The 6,770-nt window shown below is 38.8% G+C and overlaps 1 long non-coding RNA gene across 1 annotated transcript; it reads left to right on the top strand.

Moving 5' to 3' along the window:
• Positions 1-274: 274 nt before the first annotated feature.
• Positions 275-3,218, top strand: LOC145109868 (uncharacterized). The gene is made up of 5 exons (XR_013709279.1): positions 275-1,330; positions 1,508-1,687; positions 1,768-1,877; positions 1,958-2,026; positions 2,834-3,218. It is a non-coding gene; the product is annotated as an uncharacterized LOC145109868 (long non-coding RNA).
• Positions 3,219-6,770: the final 3,552 nt, after the last annotated feature.

Raw genomic sequence — 6,770 nt, forward strand, 5'->3', positions numbered from 1 at the left:
TCATTTTGTGATCTCTGGTACCTATCTTCACAGAAGCTATATCTTTCCTAAGGTTTGAGATCTCGATAGATTAGGCAATCCTTTTCCATACTCTGGATTTGAATTTTCTGCCACCTTGTACGTCTTCTTTTGCTCAGTCATAACGATGCATTAATTGGACGGAAGATAGTACACAGCATGGTTGGTCATAAGTCGCATTTATTGAGATAACCCACTTAAATCACATTATAAACATCAACATTGATGTATTCAGAGTTACTTAGATTCAATGTAGATGAGTTTCAATCGAAGCTCATTGCTTTTGTTTACTCCATGCTCATCTTGTCTAGCTACACCTGTTTCTTGAAGCATATGGCAATCGAACTCAAGCTGGAACACTTGTTCAAGATGTGGGCAATTTCTTTTGTTCTTTGTTTCTTTGCTTTTCTTTTTCGAAATTCTGAGTTGTTTGATCTGTGTTTGCAAAGTCAAGGATTTGTTTCTCATGTCTTATATTACTTCTTTTTGATGTCCACACAACTTTTAGGAAATAGCTGAAAAGTTAGGAAAAGGGATTGGGGTTGCCATTTGCTCGGATGATAGACAGTGGAGAATGGCGAGCCTTTGTGTAAATTCACTACATCAAAAGTCTTTATTAGTGACCAATTATTTAGTGACCACCAAAAATCTCACTAACAATATCATTTAGTCACCATATAATAATTCGTCACTAAACTTTGGTAATGCTATAAATTTAGTGATCAATTCGATGATAGTTGTCACTCACCGGTCACTAAATTATAAAATAAAAATAAAATATTTTTTTTAATAAAAATAATAGTCACTAGCCAAATGACAAAAAATAATGGTCACTGCTGTTAAAAGGCTTAGAGACCAAAAAATAGTGGTCACTGGATTGCCTTGCCTGGACACGTATGCAATGAAGAACTAAAAGTACAAATTATAATAGTGAAGGGGCCAATTATGCCATTTCAGTATGATGAAGGCCCATAAAAATAATCTCATCAAAAACCATCATTTTTAAACTCTTCATTTCCCCCTGTCTCTCGCTCATACACACACGAACGCAGACAATCACAGTTTTCCCTCAAAAATGGCAACAACAATCGTCATTTTGATTCTATGCATCTATGCGGTCACTGCAAGAATACTAAGCTATGCCGACGACATCTATCCCGACGACAAGAGTCGTCGCTACAGGTCATCCTATCCCGACGACATGTCGTCGCCATATCTTTTGGAACCTTTGACCAATTTCCTTTGACCGCGATATCTGTGCCGACGACAAGTCGTCACCACAAGTTTGGCGGGAACGACTAAAATGTTCGCGGTAATCTGAAAATCTATACCGACGACATGTCGTCGGTATAGGTATCAAAAAATCTATTTTCCATTTATTTTTATTCCATGTGCCAGAAAAACAGAACGACGTAGTTTTGGGGAAGGCTATCATGACGACCAGTCGTCGGCACAGGTTTTTTAATTTATATATATATTTTTATTTCAGCTAAAAACGCAACGTCGTCGTTTATGTGGACCCTATACCGACGACATGTCGTCGGCATAGGGGTTTACCCTTACAAAGATACGCAGGCGTCCTTCATTTGCACACCGCGACTGTTCTTTCTTCCTCCTGTGACGAAAATTGCATCCCAACTCAAATCACCGGCGATTAACCCTATCCAAGGTTGTGTCTACACCTATTTCGTTTTTTATTGTTGTTTGGTAATGATTTTTACCACAAATTTGAGGTTTTTTGGTGTGTAGGGTAGTTAACCGGTGGTGAAGCACCACCGCCCGTTTTCCTGTCTCAACCTTCCCACCGGCGAGTTGTTCGCCGGCGACCTCGTTCCAGCCACCAAGGGAGTTGTTCACTGGTCTGTTTTCTACCCCTATTTCGTTCATATTGTTTTTTTTTTTTTTCTGATTTTATATTGCCGCCTGTGGCCACCACCAGCCACCACCGGAGGATTACCAGCTTCTTTGACTAGCTAGAATTCGTTCATCACACAAGAACAAAACACAGGTTAGTTTTTTTTTTTCTAATTTTTATTGAAATTGAAATTATATGTATATATAGAATTGTGTTGAAATTGAAATTCATCCTCTTTTGATTATATAATTGTGTTGTTTGTTTGGTATATATATGTGATTGTGTTGTTGTTTGTCTAGGTTTATATTTTAAACAAACTAATAAAAGTACATTGCTATAGAATTGTTTTGCTTGGTTGGTATATGTGTGATTATGTTGTTTGTTTGTTATATGTGTGATTGTTGTTTTTTGTTTGGAATATGTATATTGTTTGTTTAGGTTGGTATGAAATTTTGTATGATTGTTTAGGTTGGTATGAAATTGATGTTGTTTAGGTTGGTATATGAAATTGAAATTGTTTAGGTTGATATGAAATTTTATGTGATCTTTGTTTAGGTTGGTATGAAATTTTGTATGATTGTGATCTTTGTTTAGGTTGGTATGAAATTTTATATATAAAATGTAAAATATGTATGGTTGTTTTTAATTTGTTTAGTTATTAATAGCAACATACTTTTTTTTATCTTGATAATTGAGATTTTTGGAATATGTTTATTGAGATTAAAGTTTATTAAGTCAAAAATATTTAAACTATAAAAGTTATTAATAGCAACATACTTTTTTTTATCTTGTTAATTAAAGTATTTTATTTTCATTTCTATTTGAAAGTTATAACATAAAACAAAATAATAAAATTACGTTGTTATTAAAAGTAATATTAAAAGTATTTTTTATCTTGTTTATGGTGCTATAAAAAAAACAAAAAAAAAACAAAATAATATTAAAAGTACAATGCTGTAGGAGACCAAACGCCAACTTCGGTTTAATTCCAAATGAACGACCTTCCACTTCAAAATCGTCCCAATCTCAACCCCAATCTCAATCCCAATTTGATGCACAACAAATGCAAGAATACTTGCAACAATATAATGCATCATTGGCGGCATGTATTCCGGGCTTCCAACCACCACCATTTCCTAACTTTCTATTCAACTCTAACACACAAGCAACTACCTCTCAACAAGTTGCCGAAAGGATGGAAGAAAAGGAGAAGAAGAAGGAGAAGGAGAAGAAGGAGAAGAATATGATTATGATAATGATGTTTGATGTTTTTTTAGTGTTTTGAACAATGTTAGTTAACTATTTGAATTTGATGTTTTGAATTTGAATAATGGTACTTAGTTAATGTATTTCAATTGATATATGTTAGGAATGTGTTTTGGATTTGTTAAAAATGCAGGAATGGCAATGTACTAAATCTGTAAAATTGAGAAAAAAACAAACAGTGCCTATCCCGACGACAAGTCGTCGCTATAGGTATGTCATTGGCTCATGTTAAAACCCTATAGCGACGACTTGTCATCGTAATAGACAAATCCTGTGGCGACCACATGTCATCGCTATAGGTAATTAATAAAACTTTATCTTTTATCCCGAAAATATGATTGACAAAAACCTATCCCGACGCCTTGTTGTCACGATAGGTGAAGCTATCGCGACGACATCTATACCGACGACACTATTGACTTATGCCGACACGCCTATGCCGACGACTCTATCCCGACGACATGTCGTTGGCATACCCTATGCCGACAACATGTCGTCGGGATAGAGTCCGAATTCGTCGTCGCCATAGGGTGTTAATGTTGTAGTGGGTGGAGATGTACCCATGATTCATCGAGTCAGTGATATTGAACATGGAAGATTGCCTACGACAGGAAGCTCGGTGAAAAAAAAGCCAGAAGGAACTTGTTTCTTGGGGCTTAAATCAGTGTTGAGAACAAATGCACAATGTTTGTGTGAAGTGTTCAAAAACAGTGCACAATTGGGCACTAATAACAGTCATATTATCACTCTCACATACATATTCAAACACATGTGTAGAAATAGCTACAGTCAATATGTATACCTGGTGTTACGCTTACGCATGTAATTAGGATTCAGTTGTAGTTTCTTTTATATATACCTTCCTATGTAATTGCAAATACACCAGTGAAATACAAAAGTTCTTCTGAGTATATCTTTGTCTTTATGGTATCCAGAGCAACCTAACTTTTTTCCCCTTTCACTCTCGCTGCATCAATGGCTAACAATTAGTTAATTCTAGGTCTCGTCACCGGTTCTTCGTTCCAAATCCCCTCCATCAACATCAAACTTGACCATGAAAACTACTGTATCTGGCGCACCACCACAATTTTTGCACTTGAAACCTTTGACCTGGAATCATTTGTTCTATCCCCAAATCCCCCTGATGCTACTCGACCCGTTGCTCCACCCCCTGATCCACCCACCACGGAACCCAATCCCGATTATGTCCTATGGAAGAAAAGAGATCGGTTTGACTTGCTTTGGCTGAAATCCTAACCGAACGTTCTTTGGCTATTGTTGCCCGTGCAACCTCATCTCACATGGCTTGGACGGCCATCGATAAAACCTTCCAAGCTGAGACTCGTGCTCGCCGGAAGTCTCTGAAGACTCGGCTACAAACTCTCACCAAATGGTCTCTTACAATGCTTGAGTACGTTGAACACAAAAGAGCTATTGCCAACTCTCTTGCTGATGACCCAAATCCAACCTCCACTGAAGACCTAATTGCCTATAATCTAAATGGGTTTGATGCTTCATATGGTCCATTTACATCAGCCTTTATGGTCAAAGACGAGGCCTCCACCGTTAATGATCTCATTGGGCTTCTTCTTCACAAAGAGGCTCGACTGGAGCAAGAACACCTTCGTCAACAGGTCGTTCTCCCACCGCCACCCAACATTATTGTGCCTTTAGCGCTCAATGTCAATCGTGCCTCCGACCGCTACAACTCCTCTCGCACCTCGGGGTCCCAGTGGCACTTCTGCTACCTATCGTTCAACGGATAATAGTCGTCGACACCCTTAATGTCAATTGTGTTACAAGCCTGTACACGAGCATGAGGCGGTGGATTGCTGGCAATGGTCAAATCAAATTGACTACCCTTCATGCCGGCCAAATCCTCGACAGCCTCCATCACGTCAAGCTCACTTCGCTCAATATTGCCCCTCGAAAGCTGTCGACCCCAACTGGTATTTTGATATAAGGGAAACCGATCACATCACCCCGGACCTACAAGAACTTCCCCTTGCCGATGAGTATCATGGTTCTGATAAACTCCAAGTTGGAAATGGTACCAATCTTTCCTATCTCTCACATCGGATCTTCCTCCTTACAGTCTCTCAAATTACCATCTGTTCTTGTGGTTCCTCACATCACTAAACATCTTTTAAGTGTCTCTAAAATCAGTTCTGATAATGATATGTATTTAGAACTTTGGCGTAATCATTGCTATGTTAAGTCTTTGCAGGGAAAAACCCTCCTCCAAGGGCAAGTTAGAAACGGTCTCTACCGTGTTCCATCTTCACCAAGTAAATCCTTGCATAAGCCTTCTCCACCCATGGCTCTCACTGGTCTTAGAACCACCCTCCATTGTTGGTTAAAGCGTTTGAGGCATCCTCATGACTCCCTTCTCAAAAGACTTCTGCATTCTTTCAAGCTTCTAGCTTCCTCAAATAATCTTCATACTGTTTGTGATTCTTGTCGGCTAGGAAAAAGTCATAGGCTTCCATTTACCAAATCACATGTTGATTCTACTAAACCCTTTGATATTGTATACTCGGATGTATGGGGTCCTTCCCCTTATTTCTCTATCAATGGAAACCGTTACTTTCTTTTGTTTATTCATGATCGTACCAAGTTTGTATGGATTTACTTTTTGTCACACAAATCGCAGGTTCTTTCCTCATTTATACAATTTCATCAAATGGTCTAAACACAATTCAATACAACCATCAAGAGTTTGTAATCAGACTCGGGAGGAGAATATCAAATTCTTTCCTCCAATCTCACCAAGCATGTGATCTCTCATCGAATTACCTGTCCCCACACCCATAAGCAAAACAAGGTCATTGTGGAGAAAGGACTCACACTCCTTTCTCACTCTTCTCTCCCACACTTTCTAGGAACATGCCTTTAAAAAAGCCACATACCTATATAATCGAACCATAACCCCAACTCTCGCCTATAATTTGCCCTATCAGAAACTCTATTCCAAAATCCCATATTATGAGCTTCTCAAGACATTTGGATGTCTTTGCTACCCGTTCCTTTGGCCCTATAACCACCATAAAATGGAATTTCGCTCCTTTCCATGCATATTCATTGGTTATAGTGCCTCTCACAAAGGCTATTTGTGTTATCATCACCCATCATCCCATATTTATATAGCCCGTCATGTTGTATTCAATGAGGACGTCTTCCCTTCCATTCCTGACTCTTCCATATCACCTTCCAACCAGCCTGCTTCATTTGCTACATCTACCTTTCTTCAATACGTGGCTAACTTATAATCTTCCTCTCCACCTCACGCCCCCACTACCCATGTGACTAATAATACAACCTCCTCTCCTCCTTCCTCCTCTCATACTCCTCCCCAACAATACTCTACCATTAGTTCAAGAGCTAAACAAACGCGACCAACTCCATCTTATTATCGACTGGTACCCAACAACACTCACTCCATGCAAACCAGAGCATGCACAAACTCTCTCAAACCTAAATCAAGCCCTTGTGAAAAATAATACTTGGTCCCTTGTGCCTTGTCCCACTAATGTTAACCTTGTTGGAAGCAAATGGATTTACAGGATCAAACGTAACTCTAACCATATCATTGAGAGACATAAAGCACGTCTTCTGGCTGAGGGGTATAGTC

Source organism: Lactuca virosa, chromosome 4, assembly GCF_052849685.1.
Source record: "Lactuca virosa cultivar CGN04683 chromosome 4, Lactuca_virosa_CGN04683_v6, whole genome shotgun sequence".
In the NCBI taxonomy this organism is placed as follows: domain Eukaryota; kingdom Viridiplantae; phylum Streptophyta; class Magnoliopsida; order Asterales; family Asteraceae; genus Lactuca; species Lactuca virosa.